Consider the following 21,883-nt stretch of genomic DNA (forward strand, 5'->3'; position numbering starts at 1 on the left):
AAAAGAAATTATACTTGGGAAATATGAATAAATTCAAGAGAGTTTTCTCAGTTTGAAATAATCTGGGCTGCAAATAACAGAATACACAACCAAAGTGATTTAAACAAAAAGGGTCTGATTTAAACAAAAAGACTAAAAGGTAGGTAGGTTCAGGTTGATTCAGTATCTCAAATACAACTTTAATGGCCAAGGCTCCATCTTTCTCCCTATCACCTTCAGTGTGCTGGGGACATCATGGTAGGCGAATATAGGGTTTATAAGACTTTTTTTGTTTTTTTAGAGGAGGTTCTGGGGATTGAACCCAGGACCTCATGCATGCTAAGCATGCGCTCTACCACTGAGTTATTACCCTCCCCCCTCAAAAGACGGTATACATGAAATGATCTTAACTATCCTGAAATCAGAAGAAAACAGGAGTTAAAAGAAATCTGTTAATAGTGGTTGCTCCAAGATAGTGAGATCATGGGTGGTTTCTTACCTCCTGCTTCACAGACTTTTTTGTACTTTCCATATTTTTTATCAGAATGTAATACGTATAGAAACTGAAAAAAGAAAAAAATACATGTGTCAAAGAACTAAAAGAGAAGTGCTACTGAACAAAGGGGCTTAATTCCCCTTGGCCATAATGACATAGGTATTCTCTCCTTGTTTTCCAGTTCCAGTTCTTTCAAATTGATGGGTTATACGGAAGAATTTTCTAATTCTCCACCACATGCACAGTAGTTCTGTACAAAAAGTAAGCTCGTAATATTGTTGTTAGTGATTATCCTCTATGTAGAGTGTAACACTTGCACAGAAGGTAACAGTTCCTCTTCACAAGCCTTTATTTCATGACTATTGAATAAATACAGGAAAATAAAAATAGATAAATAGAGCATTTTGCAGTGAGGAATTTGAAACTCCATCATTTGAGAGCCTTTCCCAAAATCACATTAAATTGGGAAACTTAAATACAATTAACTCCAAAAGCATTCTTTTTTCATGTATCATATTTCATAAAGATTTTATTAAAATAAAGTCATGGTTAATACTGCATCAGTTTCCTAGGGGCTCAAATTTTTTTAGATATCTAATTAATACCAGTAACCATCTGTGCTCCTAAATCTACTGTGGACAAAATGAATGCTGAGACACAAAAGCAGGTCAGGGGAAGCCTACGTGGCCCATTTGGTGTGCTTCAGTGACCTTCTTTGGTTAACCTTCCTCGCAGGGTGAGGTGGTCACGAGAGCCTGAGGGGCTTCCCGGTGTGGAGTACCACTTAATCCGCTAACTTCATTAGTATCTTTCAAGACTGCTCCTCCTTGGCTTAAAACTAAAAAACTGGATCTCATTCATTTCCAAACTGAAGGACACATGAGACATAATCTCATCAAACCTCTCATTTCATACACAAGGAAACTGCCAAGACACAGTTTAAAACCATCAAAATAGATCACTGTTATAAACAGAAACGTTCCACTGAGCACACAAAGATGTCTTCCCAAAAGGTCTAAACCCTGCAAGAATTTATCCTGCTGCTCAATCTTTAGTTATGAGTCTATTTTAAAAATGCTGGTCAATCAGTGTCTAAGGTCCTTTTTAGATATTACAAAGCCTCGAGTAAGAATATTGCATTCGGTTAAGCATGACGTGCAAAGTAAAGCATCTCAGTGCCCTTTCTCTGTGGTGCATCCAGTTAGGTCATACTGCCTCCTCTTCTCCATCCACAGGAATGGGAACTAATCTCTGCCTTTTTGGTCATTGTTATCTTTGGAAATGTGACCCAAGGTATCAAAGAGGAAGGTGTAAACACCAAATTGCCAAAAAAATTCACTAAAATAAAATTTTGTTAGATTGGTTTCATTTTGTTTCAGGCCCTGCCACATTCATCATATAAATTATGAAATGCAATAAACTTCATATACAGAATTAAACTATCAACATTTCATTGTCCATCAACATTAATGGTTTGAGCCGTTGGCAGAGAAAGAGGAAGGAGCTATTTAATGAGCCCTGCCCGGTAGAAGATGCTTCCTGTAATTCTGTGCACACTGCCTGGTATGATCCTGACCCCCATTATACAGAGAAGGAAACTGAGGCTGGGGGAGGATAACTTGTTCGAGCCACACGGTAAACAGGAAGGGAAGCTGGAGTTTGAAACTGGCCAGTCTCACTCCAACCTGACCGGTGTCTTCCCTCCACTGTGCAAATGCTACAAGTACTTGTGAAGAAAGAAAAGATCTGGGCCTTACTGTTGAAGAATTGATGTTCTAAAGACAAACTCGGGTCTCATTCCCTCACTTATTTAAGAGTTTGAGATTTTTCAACTGACATTCTAGAATATTCTTTCCCCTTCAGCATCTGTCCTCACTCAGGTCCTCCCTGCGAGGCGAGGCCACTGGTGTGGCAGCAGGCCTGGCATGGCTGGGCCACCCAAACAGGACTAGGAATTCACTATAACTTCTCAGCCTGACTTATCCATAACTCTCTGAACAATGTATGATAATATGAAAACAATCAAGCAGAAGGAACTCTCTGGAGGGCTAAGCATTAAATGCTACATCAGGTGAAAATTCCCTCCACTGATCTCAGTTTCCTTTTCGAAGTTCTGGCTGCACTGCGTCCCTGCCCTGTCAGCATTCTGCCCTCAGCCAGGGCTGGCCGCACTCTGGGCTGGCTAATCTTGGCTGAATTCCACATGATTTTAGTTGGTCTCAGTAATATTTTTGCTTAGCTCTCAAGTCCAGAGATACTTATTCTATAAATGACTGCCATTTTTTGTACTGAACTTTTGAAACCCTCCAAATTGAGGAGTATTTTAACTAACTTGTATTGAGGACAGGTGCCAAATGTTGCCTTGGGTGGGCTGAAACAATTTTGCTTTGTATATTGTAAATTTGGGGTTTTTTTCTTTTTAAGAATTTTTACTTTTAAGATAAACAGATATATTGTTTCTTTTATTACATAATTAGAGCTAAAAGATGTACGTTGGTTCTCTCTTTAAAACAAGATTAGGCTCAAGTAACTCAAGATTAATGGGGTGGGTATATCTCAGGGGTAGAGCACATGCTTAGCATCCATGAGGTCCTGGGTTCAATGCCCAGTCCTCCATTAAAAAAAATAAAAATAAAAAGACTGTTTAAAGAAAATAAATAAATTTAAAAAGAGAAAGTCAAAATTAAACTCAAGAATTTTGTACCCCAAACACTTACACAAACAAATTCATACACATGCACTCTTAGGGGAGGAAACCAACCACCTAGTATTCTAGGAGTGAATGTGTCTAGAGTGCTATTCATTCAGAACATGCTTGACCAGAAACTGCTAAGTCAAGTCTGCATTATGAAAGTATATCTATATATACAGTATTCATTGTACTACATCCGCCATTCTATACAAGGGACTTGAGTATCTGCAGATTCTGGTATCTGTGGGGGCTCCTGGAACCAATCCCCCAAGGATACTAAGGGACAACTGTATGTTAAGAACCCAACCACCTTTCATTACCTCTGCCACCAACATCCTGGCCAAAGCCATCACCACCTCTCCTACTGCGATGGAGTCCCCAGCATCTGCCTCAGTCACCTCCATGCTGCAACTAGTAGCTCTCATACAACAGTCAGGTGGTACTATTAAAACAGGTTAAGTCTCATCCTTTCTCTGCTCAAAACTCTGCAGCGGCTCCCATTTTACCAGAGCAAAAGCCAATATCTTCATAGTGGTCTACAAAGCAACCTTTCCCCCTGTGACAGTCCCTGGCCTCACCTGCTAGCACTCTCCTCCCAGCTACAACACCAAGGATGCTCCTACCTTAGGACCTTTGCACCAACTGTTCCCTCTGCCAAAAAGACTTATGCCCAGGCGGCCCCATGGCTAACCCCCTCATCCTTCCAACTTGATTCAAATACCGCCTTCTCAGTGAGGACTATCCTGGCCATTCCTTTTTAAAAAGTGGAAACATCACCTCCCTCTCAACCCACACCCACATTCCCAGACCTTTTACTCTGCTCTGTGTTTTTTTCCACAGTGCTTATCACTTTCTAACACTCTTTACTTACCTATTATGATTATTGTTTATTTTTCCCCATAAGAACATTAAGTTCCATAGTGGCAGGGATCTTTGTTTTGTTTTTTAATATTATCCCCTGCCTAGAATAGTGCCTGATACAATCAGGAACTCAACTAACATTTGTTGAACACAGGCTGAATTAAAGTAAAACAAGCAGAGTGAAAGCATCTTCTGCAGTCATATCAGGATCCCAGCACACAGGACTCCTGCCCCTCCCAGTGACGAATGGAGCCAGGAAAAGCAAATTAGGAGTCACAAAAGTGCAAGAGGGATGGCTCACACCACACTTCTTGGGAACAGAACTATAAATAATCAGGCAAATCCTGAGACATAGCACTAGGGTATCTCAGATGAAATCTGAACTCTTGCTTTTAGCAAATTCATTCTATCAGAACCCAGCAGTAATCCATCTACAACTAGCCCAAGAAAAGTGTGTGCCTGGAGTAGCCTCTGATTAAATGAATCAATTTCACTATATATTGGTTTCTCCTAACCTGATCCTTTCTCTAATCCTTCATCCTTTATTACATTATCCCAAAACAGGGTTCAATCACTTCAAAGACGGCTCTTGAAAGGAGTATGAGGTGACAGTGAGAGCACAGTCATTTAATTACGTCTCTCCATTCTGCTCCTTTATTTCAAAAGTGAGGTGGAGGTGGCAGCGCTGTGAAGAAATCACTTCGAGAAATTAAAAAAGGATTCACCCCTTTAAAAAGAGCTGCCTATAAAACGGTCTGTCGTAGAAAGCCAGAAATGACCACAAGATTGGGAGGACAGGAACCACAGAATATCCAGAGGGCGTGAGAAAAAGCTAGAAATAAAGTAGCTTCCGAGTGCTGGCGGGATGTGTGTTCTGGCCAGCGGCGTGCTGGAGGGATGAGCGAGTTGCGGATGAACTATGATGAGGCCGAAGGTTAAAACACAAACAGTTGTTGAGAGGCGACCGTGTGAAAAACACAAAAAATACCAGCATCTACAACCCAGGAAAGTCACAGGTGACTAATGAAAAGTCGGTGCAGAAATTGGAGCTTGAATTAACTCACTCAATCCTCATAAGGACCCCTAAGGATTGGGGGCTATAATCATCCCATTTTAGAGATGAGAAAAGTAAGGCAGGTGAGCTTCCATCATGCGTCACTCCCTGCCCCTTCTCCGGACCAGACTCCCTCTCATCCTTCAACCATGGCTCTCACACTGTCTGTTCCTATGGTTTGCCCAGGACTGCCCTGGTTTGTCTGCTGTCCTGGACTACACAGTAACAACCTTTTGTTTTCTTTTTTCAATTGTAGGAAAAAACACATAACATAAAATTTACCATCTTAACCATTTTTAAGTGTACCTTCACTTTGAAAAGTGTTGCAGTTTGGATTACTTGATTACCCTTCTCGACTTTAATCTCTACTGTAACTGTTGACTTACCTGCCTCCCTGACGGATCCGTGAGCTTTAGGAGAATGGAACGGTATGTCCTGCATTTTTATGCACGCAGTCCAGCACACTACCAGGCATACTGTTAGTAAATGTTTAATAAGTGAACAAATGAAAGAATGGTATCCTAAAATCCCCACTGGTTAATTTTCCTTTTACTGCCTTCCCCAGGTTCAGAATTTGAAACTTGTAAACTGTTCCAGCTGTCTCCAACTAGAGAAAGAGCCAGTGGGCTGCAGAATGCTGTCAATGCGTGTTGCTGGACGAGGATGGAACAGTCAATTACCCAGCAGTGGGCCGCCACGGGAGACGGTGGCTGCAAGAAATGTGCGTGGGCTCCTACATATGTGGACAGATTCACAAGACTGAAATAAGGAACAATAATTAAAACAAAGAAACTACCTAAAGAAGGGACTCAAAACAGAGAGGAATGTTAAGTGCTCCCCTTAAACATTCCTTTAAAAGTCAAATATTATCTTTAGGGATGCCAATACTACAAAGCTCCACACTGTCAGCATATGGCCTCCTGGAGTGAGCAGAAAGCACCACACAAACGTGCTTGGGGTTAATCGCGCACCCTTGTGAAGAGGGAAATAATAATGACCTCCAGTTTCTGTGCGAATTTATAACCTAAAACGCACTGTTTAATATGAGGCTAAACAACCCATCCTCCCCTTCCTCGCTCTCTCTTCACCTCCACTCCCCGCCACACACTCCTGGCTTTCCACATCTAGTTAAATTGAGCAAAGAGAGAGAACAAAATTAAGAAAAAAGGAATCGAACGAAGTATGTCTTTTTGTTGATTTAAAAACAGAAAATCCCACTGCATTACTAACTGGGACAGTTTAATCATCATCATATTAATAGTGAGGTTTTTTTTTTCTTTCAACTGCTCCACCCAAGTTTTTGAGTCACTAGTACCACGTGGCCACTCCAGACCCAATCTACCACTCTTGGTATTTTTTCTGATGGCAACTGAATTTGTGCCCAAGGGAACCCAACAGGATGAATCTGGCCAACCATCTCATCCGTACTTTAAAACTTTTACCCACAGAATTGAGGCGGCTGCCATCTTATTATTTGCAACTCTGTTTAAGATACGAAGTCCAGAGAATCTTCAATTCAGAATAGTCTTAAACAAGGTCCCTTTAATTATTAATGAAGAGAGTATTTGTGTGCTACTAATGTACTTGTACTGAACATGACCACCCCCTATCTATCAAAGGGACCTGTCTGCCTGGACAAGGCTTCTGTTAGAGCAGAAATGCAAGGGTTGGGATCGGGGCGGGGGGGGGACAATGAGAGGAGGGAGACACGATTTTGCAGCAGGGATCTCAGGCTTTAGCCAGAGAACATGTATTTTTCTAAATCCTTTAACTTCAGTCAACATATTGAAGCCAACAGGACTTGCTCATCAAGTTATATATGGAAAGGAAGTTCTGACCTGACAGGATGAGGAAGGAGGGAGGCCTGGCCCAGAGAAGTGGGAAAGTGGGGGCCGGAGTCAAGAGAGGAAGTGGGTGAGGTGAGTGTGACCCAACCTCCCCACCACGGCAGGTGTGTGCACAGGGTGAAGGCAGGAGGGTGTCTCTACGCTTCCCATTTAGGATTCTGGCCACCACACCAGCCCCGGGTCCCTCCTACAAAGGAGACTCTGCTCCAGCGAAGTCAGACAGAACTACTGCTGGCATTTATCTTTCACCCTTAGGCCCTGACTTTGGTTTCCCCAAGATCCAGGAAATCCTGCCTGGATGGGAGCAGGCTGCAAGTGAGCTCATGCAGCTGGGATGGGATGGTTGAGGGCCGCAGCAGTGCCTGGTATGGGGCAGCATGGTGCCACCACAAGACTGCAAGGGACCAGAGCACTAGGCCACAAACCGGATGAAGGATATGGCAGAGACCCAGAGGGGAGGCAGGCCTGCCAGAGCCAAAGTGAAACGGAGCCCGCCAAGTGCACCACCAGGCATGACTGAGCATGACAAGCAAAAACAGTTCTACCAGCAAGAGTTTTCAGCCAAGGGAGTCATCCCTTGGCCACCTCTAGTCCAGGCAACCGGCCAGGGCGGCTGTGCCATGGCAGAGCCAGAAAAGGTCCAGGGGTGGGTCTGCACATCCCACCCGCCCCCCAATCCCCACTGCACCGCCAGCTGAGTGAGAAGTGTGGAGGGAGAGGACATACTACAATCAGAATACCTGACCTCTTTAAAAGTGAGCATTTATCTAAAAGCTACTTAAATTGTCACATCAGACTAACTGTATGGGATTGAACCACAGCTGAGCCACTCCCCCATTTCCATACTGGGAAGGGGCTTGTAAGGACCATTGGCCCAGATTATTAGAAATAGGAAATCATTCTCTCTGCCTATGTGATCCTTAAACACTGTTTCTTCTCACCCTTATTCTGATTGCCCGCAACATGAAGAAGAACAAGGAAAATAGTCCCCAATCCTATTTGAGGGACTTCGGTTCCTTTACTTAATTTTGGAAGGGCCAGGGGGAGAATCTCTACTAACCACTTGCTGGAGTTCTTCTTTCCTGTCTGTTGTTGGAGGTGGAAGAAGGCCTTGTGAGGAATGAGAGAACAGACAGGTGAGAGAGAGGATGGAAAGCTAGGGAGAGAAAGCAAGACACTGTTTGCTTTTCCTACATTGAGCTCTGCTGCTCACCGCTATGGCACAGTTAGAGACGCAAAAGCCACCACGGTTTGTTTACGTCTTTAGCCTAAGAGGTGGGGAAGCCCAGGAGTCTTGCGGGCATTGCCCCTCCCCTCTTCACCTCGCCCTCTTCCAGGGCTCACAACAGAGACAGGCAGGGAGGACCCCCCCACCCCCATCCCAGCCTTTATTGTTTTGCTCTGGCCAGCTCCCATCTTCTAGAATTGTGATGTTCTGCATTTAGGGAAATTCCAGCCACATTCTCTGAGAATATGGGTTAGTCACTGGCCGACACTATATCCTAACAGTGAGGACTGGGCATATGGCATGAGTGACAGGAACAGACGGGGAGGTTCCTTTTATACAGAGCAGACAACAGGCTGCATTATACTCAACCATAGGAAACCCTCCAAACATCCACTGATCATGTCAAGATCCATTAATTATTTGTAAATCACTAAGTTCTCCAGATTAGGGACCAGGTAGCACAAGTGACTGAGTCCACCAGTTCACCCATTCACCCGTCCCTTTACACGGCCAATCGCTTAACTAACTTTAACTAGCTTTACCTCGTGGGACATCGTCATTATACGCAGGAGAACAAGATACTGGCCCTGCCCTCAAGAAGCTCGAAAGCGAGCAGCAGAAACAGACGGGTAGGGCACCATACTGTCTTAATTTATTACCAGTATCACTGGGGCTAGCCGCAGAAACAGGCCATCTGCTAGCCTAGAGCAGACTTCTAATGAGGTAATGTGTCATAATACAGTTCTGGCGCACAGTCAGTGCTCAGAAGGAACCTTAATTATCTTTCATATCCTCTCTTTACTGATACTCTTAAGGAAGTGCTGCCAAAATGTAGCACTAAACCCAGGTGGCCCGAGGATGAGGACACAAAATTCTGTTGAGTTCATAGAGTGCTTGTCACTTGTACTTAAGAGGCATCCCAAACTCTGAAGTAGTTGTACTCAGCAAAGGTGTGACTGCTCTCTTCACAAAAGTTTGGGTTCTACCATCAGTTCCAAGACTGCTGAGTAAGGGTAGGAGAAATTATCATTACACAGGAACATGTGGGCAGCTTCATCGTTTACAATCAAGCTTCTTAAGTATTACAGAGAAGTCAGAGCTTTTTCTATTTAACAACTAGAGTTTAAGAAAGAAAAATAAAACCAAAACATCAAACAAGTTAGCATGGAAAATTCAAGGCCTAGAAAGTTGGCCTACATCTCAACCCTATCAAGCTATGCACACATTTCATGGAATTTCTTGAGATTCAACCCATCATTTTGTTAAAGTAGGAGAGATTTTCTGACTCCTCCTAGGAGAAAGGTTTGTCTGCCATATTCCATCCTGAGGAATTTAAGGACCTAAAAAGTCTGCTCATTTATGAGAAAACAAGATGGAATTTTATGACCAAGAGCTGAGTCATAGGGGAAGGAAAGATAAAAAGACAGAGAATTACGTGGAGAGAAAGGAAGATCAGAGAGAGAGGAGGAACTCCATCATGCCCAGAAGAGAACAACTTCCTACTAAATGATGGGCATCACAATAGTAAAGAACTCTGCATTTGGACTTCAGGTGTCTAGGGGGTTGTCTAAAAAGATGTCCTTTCTGTTAGTGGAATGTGCCTTCCCACTCATCCAAACCCAACAAGCACAGCTAAAGAATTAGTTATTAAATGCATCCCTGATAGCTAGCATAAACAGGAATTTATTATTAAATAGATTAAAACCTCATTAAATGTCCATCAATAGATGACTGGATAAAGAAGATGTGGTATATATTTATACAATGGAATACTACTCAGCCATAAAAACCGACAATATAACGCCATTTGCAGCAACATGGATGCTCCTGGAGACTGTCATTCTAAGTGAAGTAAGCCAGAGAGAGAAAGAAAAATATCATGTGAGATCGCTCATGAATCTTAAAAAAAAAAAAAACAACATAAATACAAAACAGAAATAGACTCATAGACATAGAATACAAACTTGTGATTGCCAAGGGGGCGGAGGGTGGGAAGGGATAGACTGGGATTTCAAAATTGTAGAATAGATAAACAAGATTATACTGTATATCACAGGGAAATATATACAAGATCTTATGGTAGCTCACAGAAAGAAAAATTGACAATAAATATATATATGTTCATGTATAACTGAGAAATTGTGCTCTACACTGGAATTTGACACAACATTGTAAAATGATTATAAATCAATAAAAAATGTTAAAAAAAACTGCATCTATTCTAAAAAAAAAGAACCTCATTAAGTTAGAGTTTTGTAAAAATACATCAAAAGCCTCACAGAAATTTCCTTTATTAATAAACACTTTCTTCATGGAGTTAGAAAGAACAAAAGGAGGAAGAAGATTTTCAAAATATTTATGAAAAGTTGTCACAAAACCTTACTTTAAAAGTACCTATCCACACACTGTTCGGAGAACGTAGATTGGTGAAGCCACTATGGAAAACAGTATGGAGGTTCCTCAAAAAACTAAAACTAGAACTACCATATGATCCAGCAATCCCACTCCTGGGTGTATAGTTGAAGAAAATGAAAACATTAATTCAAAAAGACACATGCACCCCAATGTTCATAGCAGCATTATTTACACTTGCCCAAGATATGGAAGCAACCTAAGTATCCATCAACAGATGAATGAATAAAGATGTGGTATATATACAATGGAATAATACTCAGCCATTAAAAAAATGAAATTCTGCCACTTGCAATAACATGGATGGACCTGGAGGATATTATGCTTAGTGAATTAAGTCACACAGAGAAAAACAAATACTCTATGTTATCATTCATATGTGGAATGTGAAAAATAAAATAAACAAATGAATATAACAAAACAGGAACAACAGACTCACAGATATAGAGAGCAAAGTAGTGGTTACCAGTGGGTCGTGGGATGGTGGGTGCAAGACAGAGGTAAGGGTTTAAGACGTACAAACTACTATGTATAAAATAAATAAGCTACTAGGATATATAGTACAGCAGAGGGAACGTAGCCAATATTTTATAAATTTAAGCGGACTATAATATATAAAATTTTGAATCACTATGTTATACACCTGAAACAAATACTGTAAATCCATTATACCTTTTCTCAAAGTACCTATTCACAAACAAATCTTTTTATCTTTTATAAATTTAGTAAAGTGATGTGAACTCAACAAACACCTGTTGATTCAATATATATGCAAACCAGTTCTTACATATTTAAGAAATTCATCTAGATTAGTATAAATTACTGTCTCTATAAAAATGAAAACACTTCTAACTCTGTGCCAGACACTGTTCTAGAAGCTCATTTCACAGTTCCCCATTGAAGCGCTGTGACAGTCATTTGGGTGATCCCACATCCTCTGATCATCCTTCTTATAGGCATGTGGGAGGATGGCACTGACCAGGCTCTTTAAATTTAGGCGTGACCCTGAGACTTGCTTTGACTGATGAGAGGTAAGTGGAAGGGACGTATGTCATTTCTGGGAACAGGTCTATAAAAACCAGTGCAGGATCTGCCAAGTCCCCTCCCGTCAAGATGAGTGGCGATGCCCAAGTTGGTGGAGCCTCTGTAAGCCCACCAACTCTGTTAGCAGAGCCCACAGACAACTCACAATAGCCATGAACCATGAGTGAGAAATCAATCTTTGTGATGGAACCGCTGAGATTCGGAGGCTGTTTGTCACTGCGATATAATTCAGCCTATCCTGAATCATATAAGGTGGCTGAAAGATACATAACATTTCTTCTCCAGAGTTCCATCATTCAGATTGTTCATTAATCCAGACTGTTTTCTCCCTATCACATCATCTGGTCCCCTCAACTCCCAGAAAACAATTCATAAAAATCACTATTAGCATGTTAGCATTTTTATAGAATTTAAAATGTATACATTCCTTTATTTTTTTAAAATTCTCCTTTAAAAAGTCATTATTGGCTTTTTAAAAAGGTAATTCATCCTTGGAAAACATACACCCACACACAAAAGTAATTTGCCCTTGCAAAAAATTCAAATACCTACATATAAAAAGTGAAAAATCATCAGACTCCAATTCTTTTATATGCATGCACAGAATCCCTTTTTAAGGGGGGTAGGTATCACAAAAATAGTATACATGTTACTTTATAACTTGTCTGCTTAATAGTCCATAGACAGCTTTCCAGTTAATAATTATATTGTATGGCCATCACATAGTTTATTTAACCATGTTCCTACTCATGGACATTTTGGCTTGTCCCACATTTTTATTTAATTGCAATGCTACAATAAATAGCCTTATAAAACAATGGCATTATTTCTATAAAATTTATCCTAAGAAGGGGGCCTGCTGAGTCAAAGGGTATGTACACTTCACGTTTTGACAGGTACTGCTAAACTGCTCTCCAAAATGATGGTATCAACATAACACTATTGCCAATAGTACATAAAAGTATCTTTTCTCCCTAGAATTTTACAAAACTCGAAATTATCAATTTTTAAAAATATCTGTCAAGCTGGGAATCAAAAATAGAGTGCTCAGTATTTTTTTCATTTGCATTGCATTTTTTCAACTCCTTTTATCTGTTTATTTTCTTCAAAGAAATGTCTGCCTTTTCATATTTTTCATTTTTAATAGATGAGTTTTTAGTATTTACTTGTAGAAGCTTTTTATCTATTACCAATATTAAGACTTTTTAATCTATATTGCAAATATTTTCTCCAAGCCTTCATTTATGAATGCTGAGTTTCAACATAATGATTTCTTTTAAATTAGTATAATTAAATTTGTCAAAATTTCACATTATAATATCTGGGGTTTCAAGATATAATCCTTTAAATTAATTCCAAGCTTAACAGGCTATGAGAACACTTCCACAAAGAATACATTAATCTTGCTTTTTTAGCTCTTTAAATCACCTTGAACTTACTTTATTCTTTTATATAAATGTGTATATGACCCATCTTTGAGTGCTGAAGTTTAAATAAGATAATGCAGCCAGAAATAACCAGCACGGCATCTAGAATGCAGTAGGTTTTCAAGAGATGTTCATTTATTTTATTCCTCCTGAGTCCTATTAGTTTAGAAACAACAGGCACATAATTCTCAAAATATTTCCCATCAGAATTCCAATTGTGTTCAGGGTGTTGACATGCCAGGCCGAAACAACTGCATTTCCCAACCACGTGTATAGCTAGGGGTGGCAGTATGACACAGTTCTGGTTAATGAGATGCAAGCAGAAGTCACTGAACTGAGCTTCCAGGAAGCTCTTTGAAAGAGAACAGGCACAGCTGGTACATGCCTTTTTGCCATCTGCCCTCCTTCTCGCCTGGAAGGCAGATGCAATGCAGGCTGGAGAGCAGCCATCTTGAGACTTCGAAGTGACAAGATCATGAAGGATGGCCAAATAGAAAGGCAGAAGCAGTTTGGGTCTTTGATGGCTTTGCCCAATCCTGGAATGCCCACTTCAAGACTTCTTTTTACAAGAGGAAAACAACCCCTTTACTTGACTGAGACATTATTAATGAGTCAGGTTTTCTGTTAATTACAGCAGAATGTAGTATCTAAACTACATGTCACGGTTCACCCAATTATCTTCATACAGAGCTTTAAATACTCTCCATTTTCATGGCTTGAGATGGTCTCTTGAAGAACAGCTTTGCTAGTTTGAAGGGAAAGTTCTCCATTTACGGATTTACTTAATTTTAAAAGGAGAAATCAAATCATTAAGCACTTCAAATAGAAATCTAAGAGGACCCTTAAGGAAGAGTCAGTAATCAGCAATATATGGTGTCACCTGTGTTAATCTGGTGTTAAATTACCCTCCTCAGGACACCACACAGCTCATTTTAAGTGTAAAATAAAATTTTAGGGACAAAAAAATTTTCAGTGAAAAACAAATCACAGCATTGACGGTATGCTTAATAATTATAGAAAACTGAGTTTTAATTTCTGTCATTAATCAATCCCCAAGATTTGGGCCACTTGTAGTTTTAAATGAAATTAAGAATGAAGAAAATATTCCAGAAGGTGCCCAGTGAAAGTCCCACCACTGTCCAAGATTATATTATTCAAAGTATTTCACTGGAGTAGGAAGGAACAGAACAAGCTGAGGGAACTATTTAGCCACTTTGCTAAACAGTTGGTGCTATTTTTAGTGCTCTCACTTCAGCTGGCGGGCCCCCCACTCTGAAGGAGCAAAAAGGCCAAGAGAAGAGCATATTCTGCCTCCCACAGAGGTCCTGGCCAACATGGCTGTCGCTTCAGCTTGAGAAAGAAGGGAGGCTGGAGACACTCACTGTCACCTCCAGGAGGCAGGGGACTTAGTCACTGCTCCCACCAAGAATAATTCTCTTTTAGAAAAAACCCAACCATCCCGCATCAAAGTGTCTTTCACATGACATTAAATATTTAATTGAATTCTGCAACTATAAATAAATTCCTTTACTCGGCTGAACACTGTCCTGATTTGTCTCTGCAGTAGGAAGGAATGTACCACAAGCTACTGATCAGTCTCTACCCTCGCCTGTAAGCGGGAGGGAAAGTGAGAGGAGAGTGGGGTGGAATGCAGAAAAGAAAGTCAAAGAACTTTCTGTAAATGGCCGTGCAAAGAGCATCACATATATGGCCAACCATAACTTTTCATATTAACAAATTTCAACACAGCTACCAAAGCCAGACATGTAGCCCCTACTCCCATTCAGTCCAATGGGTTGCTCAGTTATTATTTTAATTCCTTTACAAATGAACCATATCACTTCTCAGAATTTAATACAATTCTTAAAACACATATCCACAAACTCAGGAAGAATGTAACAAACTTTTTGAAGTATATATTCACAAAACAGTTGAAAAAAAAGTAATTGTAAAAGGACTTCCCTTCAAACTGTTAATTTGTAAATAAAGTTCCAATTTATGTCAGCCAAGGTAAGAAGGTAGGTAACAATATTAGTGAGAATTTCAAAGCAGCATTTGTCACAGGTAATCAACCACAAAATAATCAGGAACTATCTAAAATGCATTTCAAACACAAATACCTAAATTTGGTAATGCAGTTCCCTCCCAAGCAGGGAGTTGGGGCTGTTTATAGAGAAGCTACACAGTGGACCAGGAAGACTAGATGAGGAAGCAGAACGCGTGTTTCAGTTCTCCTGGCTTCAATAGTGAAGTCACTGTCTAATGATGATGATTCCATTTAAAGATCTGGGGGTCTGAGTTTCCTTGCCTGTAAAAGGGCAATGATACCAGTTTCAATTAGGATGCTCTCAACTGGAATAAGGAAAATGTATTCTCTGGTAACAAGAAGTCAAGCAGTTCTAGGGTTGGTTAATTTGGGAGCTGGTTCTTTCTCTTCCACCACGTTCAACATGCCACCTTATTTCCAGGCTGCCTCTTTTTATCATCACGAAACTGCTACAGCAGCTCCAGGTGGTCACATCCAGTCAGGACATCAGGCAGCAGTTAAATAGACAATGTTTCCTCCTGTGTGTCTGGAAAAAGAGGTGACTTTTCCCAGATGTACCTCCCTCCCTCACTCTCAGCCGATCTCGTCTCTCACATTATTGGTCGGAAATGGGTCACATGCCTATTCTTGAACCAATTCCTAGCAAAGGGAAGGAACTTACTGTAACAGGCTTAGACTAATCAGAATTTAGTTCTGAGTCATGTAGGGTAGGGATGAACACCTGAACAAAACCGAGGTTCAGCTAGCAAGAAAGAATTAAGTAGACATAGGCAGGCAGTAGTGAGGATCAAATGATAATGCATGAAAAAACTGTAAAATATAACATGCTTTACAGATGTAAGAGGTTATTATTCATTCAAGGAGAATGCTGTGTACTAAGGAAGCAGAATTCCCCAAAATCTCAATGATGAAACAGATTCATTGAAAATAAAGAATATTCTTAAAAAAAAATTAAACAGCAAACTATAATGACCATCATTCTAATAATACTGTGAGTCTTGAACTACAATGAATATATGCATTTTTCAAATATATGCAGATTGACAACATGGAACATCAGCAATAGGTTTTACAGCCAATGTGTACTTCCAGCCTATATTCAACAATATTTTCTGAGCACCCACTGTGTACCCACTATTCTAAGCACTGGGGATAACAGAGCAAAGAAAGCAAAATTCCTGCCTTATTTATACTTAACTGCATAACTATTTTTGAAGACAAGCATTCTTAATCACCAACATGTGAAATTAACAGAACAGGTGTAATTTAAATTAATTACAGTAACTCTGGGTTTTGTTGACTTCTCCTACTTTCCCATACTACTCAAAAATACAAGCATGAATCGAGGGGAAAAAAAAATTTTGACAGGCTCTCATCATTAGAACAAAGGATAAGTTAACCAGATTTCTCTTTGTTACTTCCACCCCCCACTTCGCGCCCCCCCAATTCTGGATGAAGGCCGAAAAGCAGGGCCACATTTCAGCTATCATTTCTGAAAATCATACTTGCAGAGGATACTGCTAAAACAGCATCAATATCCATAGAGTAAAAACAATCAAATACACACAGAATAAAGACAACCAGGGAATCCTAAGAGCAAACCTACAATGGATGTTTTCCATGACTGTCAACCATTAATAGCAGATTTGACATTATACTTTTTTTCTGGGAATCTTACAAATACAGTTGGCCTTCTATATCCGTGGGTTCTGCATCCACAGATTTCAACCAACCTCAGATTGGAAAAAAATAAGCCAGAAAGTTTCAAAAAGCAAAACTGTAATTTGTCAAGCACTGGCAACTATTTACATAATATTTACATTGTATTTACAAATATTCGTATAGCATTTACATCGTATTAGATATTATAAGTAACCTAGAGATGATTTAAAGTACACAGGGGGCTGTGCCTGGGTTATATGCAAATATTATGTCATTTTATATAAAGGACTTGAGCATCTGCAGGTTTTGGTATCCTCACGGATTCTGGAACCAATCCCCTGTGTATACCAAGGGATGATTATAAATGTTACATTCACACCAATCCTTACCAAACAAGATAAATAACATTATTGGATTTAAAGAGGCCTTGGCTGCCTCTTTTCGTATCTGCAAAAGTATGATACCAAGGAGTCACACAAACTAGAAATGGGAATGAAACTTGGGTATTTAACCAAAGTATTCAACACCTGGGTTCCAGTTAAAATAAGTTTCTCTAGTAATTTCATATAATAAATACATAATACTTATGCACATTTGAGGGGGAAAAAAACTATTTCCTAAAGAAATGAGTGTTCAGCAGAGCTTTTTAAAGATTGATCTTACTTAACTCCTTTAGAGATCTTTATTCAAGGCCATACCAACTTTTCCCTTTTTATTCAGAAAGATACATGATTTCCTATCTCTGTTTCTACGCAGAGAACAGTGAGAGAAAAGTATTTTGTGTTATGAAGCCACGCCCCTGTTCCCTGTAGCGTGTGCCACACACACAGTGACAACCAAATGACAAACTCTCACTACTCTTTCCTTAAACTTTCAGTTTTAACTTTTTTCTGACTCCCCAAATCCTTGAAACTTTATATCCATTAAAAACCATCAAGGGAAGGAATTAGATAGTTGACTATTAGGCCAAAGAAAGCCAAATACGTTTGGGGGTGAAACAGCAAAGATGATACAACTCTGAATCCAACTCAGCACTTTCACAGGTACCAGCTGTTGAGATGAGGGATGTCGCCTTTCTGTCTGTGCAGCTCCATCTCCATGCACTCACCACCCCAAAAACGTAACCTAGCCAAGGCTTTCTAATAGTAGAAACTCATATTTGCTATTTTTAGTGCTACCCTCTGGGTTTGGGTATAGGTCAGATAAAATGACAAGAATTATATGTGCCTAAGACTTCCATTTTGTCTTTGATTACTCAGCACTGATCAGAAAGGATTCCTTCGGGGAGTTTATAAAACAGAAGAACTAGACCTTCAGGGCTTGCTCTAAATCAAGTCTTCCAAGAACTTTCCTTACAATTAATTTAGCTTTAAAAAATGAAGGTCGGGTCACCAAATGCACCATATAATGGATGCACAGATTTGACATCTCAGCACACTGAGGCAATCTCTGAGTGAAATTTTAAGGTAACAGGCAGTTGGCTTTACAAAGTCTATTTTTTCTTTCAATCATTTTTATGGTATTCTTTCTAAAATATTTTCAAGTGTTCTTAAAGATACATTAAACTTTTTTTTGATGCCTGAAATACAGACGTCCCAGGAGCTTACAGACTTACCCTACAGTGAGTTGCTTATTCTAATACTGAATGTCCCAAACTCTCCCTTTGCTTTCAGTTCTTATATCCAATTTCTATAATTTTTCCAAGGTCAACTGTCAATCCTTGATCGTATTATTATGAATACCTTAATTAGCTCTTTTCACAGTAATATTCTGAGGGCCAGATGACCAAGTTTATTAGACTTCTACTTAAGATAAACAGCGGTAATAAAAGAATATTGTTTATCTCTTGGGGGTTGTAATCAGAAAGGGCATACAAGGTCCTTCCGAGAGACAAGCAACGTTCAATTTATTGACGTAGGTGTTTCCTTTCTAATATCGCACTTAACTATACATTTATGTTTTATGTGCTTTTCCATAACTTAAAAAAAAGTTAACATATAAGCAAAGAGTTGAATGAGGAGATACACTCTTCTCTACTCTTACTCCAGCACGCATTCATGCTCGCGTGCGCTTACGCTCGCACGTGTACACACACACAAACACACACACACACACACACAGATATTCATTCAGGTAGTAACTCAACTGCTTACAATTATATTTTTAGATGATAGCCAATGGGATGTGCAGAAGATACTTCATTTCAGCATTGGTTATAAAAGAAAAAAGGAAAGAAAAACAGAAGGGAAAAAATGGAAACAACCTAATGTTCCCTAATAGAGGAATGATAAATTATGGGACTGAACGAGGCAGATCACGTTATTCTGCTATGAAACTGTGCCCAAGACTATATTTAATTAAATAAGCAAGTTGCAGAAAGAAATGTGCTTGTCTGATATGATCTTACGTGTATAAAAAGGAGAGAATAAATGTGACTATTTCTGAAGTCTTGTGAATACAGCAGAATCCATTAACAGTGGTACCCTACAGTACGTGGGAATAGTTGATGAGGAAAGACAGGGGATTTTATTTTCTACCCTTTGATTCTGCTTGAATTCCTAGCCAATAACCATGTAGTTCTTTAAAAGTAAAAACTTGAATGAAAATATTAGTTTCCATTTACTAACAAATTACTAAAACGAATTTAGCAGTTTAAAACAACACAAATGTACTCTCTTTCTGCTCTGGAGGGCAGAAGTCCAATATGAGTCTTTTTTTTTTTTTTTTTTTGAGTAAAGGTAGAGTTATTTAGAGAGATATTGGGGTTGGGTGCTCAGATTATAGTAAAAGTAACCAAACACTCCACAGAGTGTAGGCTGTCTTCAAACAGAAGGCAGAGAGAGAGGCCCAAAATGAGTCTTAATTAAGGGGCAAAAATCAAGGTATCAGTGGAGCTGGTTCCTTGTGGAGGCTCCAGGGCAGAATCTTATCTCTTCCAGTTTGTAGTGGCTGCCAGCACTCCTTGACTTGTGGTCAAATAGTGCCAATCTCTGCCTTCATCTTCGCATTGCCTTCTCCCCTGACGCTAATCCTCCTGCCTCCCTCTCATAAAGATCCTTGTGATTACTCTGGGCCCACCCCAATAATCTAGGATATTTCTCCATCTCAAGATCCTTAATCGCATCTGCCAAGTCCCTTTCACCACAGAAAGTTACATATTCACAGGAACTGGAGATTAGGATGGGGCATCTTTGGTGGGCCACTGGTCAGCCTACCACACCAAGTATATGCCAAACTGTCCTCGGAGGATGCCTCTAGGATCTGAGATGTGGAGGAAGGAGAGTGAGGAAGCACTCTTTTATACTTTTATATTACCTTAAATTCTGACATTGATTATGTACTGTTTTAATTAAAAACCCAATATATATATACCCTATTTCATCAACTCTAAGATATCATCAATCAATAGTTACACTATTTTATGTATGACTAAGAAAGATAAACCACTAATTAAACTATGATTTCACTGTAATATCATGGTAGGTGGTTTGCTAAAATGCACTCAGAAATCCCTCCCATCCCAGTATCCACGGACATACTTTGCAATGTGACTTGACTGCTCCTCTCGCCAAGAGGCAGAGTTTATTTCTCCGTCCCCCGACTCTGGGCTTGGCCTTGTAACTTGCTTTGATTAATGAGACATTAGCAAAAGTGACTCAGACAGAAGCTGGGAAAGTGCTTGCGCACTGGGGCTACCCTTTTCTTTTGTTGCTTCCTTTCTACCATATAAACAAGTCCAGGAAGGTCTACCAGCCACCCCAGCCAACCCACTGAACCTTGTGCAAACAGTAGTTGTTCTTTGAAGCCACTAATTCTGATGTCAGAAAAATATAAAGGTTAAAAAAACTGTGGCTCTTCAAGTCAATGAAATATGATATTTCAGTAAGGACATTTCAGTATAATACCAGCATGTAAGTAAGTGTCTAAAGGGTATATCTAAGAGGAAAATATACAAATTTTAGTGAGCAGGGTTTTTATATCACACTTTTTGCTTATTTTCTGGTTTTTAGTTACATTTCACATAATTGAAGTCACTGAATTAAGTGATCACTGGCACTGCAGGGGTTCTACTTTTGGCCACAGAATATTAGAGCAAGATAAATTATCTTACCCATTCAATAGGAAAGAAACTAACAACCACTAGAATAAAGTGGTGAAAAATTATTACTTTGTCATTCAGGCAGGTACTGTGAATCATAAATTAAGAGTGACAATGCTGGCAAATATCTCTTAATTTTAGTACATAAAGTATATAGTTTTACCAAAAAAATTGAAAATATAGTGTGGTATAGTGTGAGCTGTACTTACCACATCTGCAATTTTTTAACCAAAATGATTCTAAATACAAAAGAGGTTCCAGTTCCTTCTACTACAATACTGCATTTATAGGCATGTTGTGACCTTCTTGTTCATACTCTGCTGATATAAACAAGATATATTTTGTTAACAAAAGGTCAAATGACAGATCCATTCTGACAAGGGCATTTCCTACATTGCGACTTTAAAATCCAGTTTCTGGATTGTTATAATAGCTACCATTTACAGAGTGCCTGTTTCCCAAATAACCAGGTATAATGATATCTGATCTGGGTGTATAACTGAAGATAAATAAGCAATAGAAATAACTTAACCCCTAGCAATTTCTTCTCCACATATACAAAGAGTTACATAAATTCTTGGATTTTTAATTTAATGCAGAGTTAGTTATCAAGTGCTTATAACATGCCTGATACTATGCTTAAGACTATGGACACAAAATCCTCAGTAAAAACCAAATCTCCTAAAGTTTTGAATTGGAGGTATCAATTGAATTAACACATTTTCTAACATCTAAAAATCCTATCATGCACCAAAAGCTTCACATACAACTCCTCTGTACTTTAATACTTATAATACTTAAAAGCACCATGACAAAGACTTAAAAATGACTTTAACCTCTTTGAGCGAAGTCACACAGCTAGTTAAGTGGAGGAGCTGGGATTTAATTCAGGCAGGTCTATCTGGCTGTCTTTACCACCCATCACTGACTTTTTGCTGTCTCTGCCTTGCGCTTTTGATTCAAAGTGAGAAGAGAACTATTTCAATTTATGCTGGAATAAAAGAGAGGAACAAACTCATAGAGTAATAAGAAAAA

The 21,883-nt window shown here is 39.5% G+C and overlaps 1 protein-coding gene across 6 annotated transcripts in view; it reads right to left on the reverse strand.

Moving 5' to 3' along the window:
- Nucleotides 1-21,883, reverse strand: part of WDFY2 (WD repeat and FYVE domain containing 2) — a 235,604-nt gene that overhangs the window by 110,401 nt on the left and 103,320 nt on the right. The window contains exon 2 of one of the 6 annotated variants that reach the window (XM_031684576.2): nt 479-542. The exons of the other annotated variants lie outside the window; for them this stretch is intronic. The gene's annotated coding sequence lies outside the window, so the exon portion shown is untranslated. The remainder of the gene's footprint in view (nt 1-478; nt 543-21,883) is intronic. 6 annotated transcript variants of the gene reach the window in all.

Source organism: Vicugna pacos, chromosome 14, assembly GCF_048564905.1.
Source record: "Vicugna pacos chromosome 14, VicPac4, whole genome shotgun sequence".
NCBI lineage: Eukaryota > Metazoa > Chordata > Mammalia > Artiodactyla > Camelidae > Vicugna > Vicugna pacos.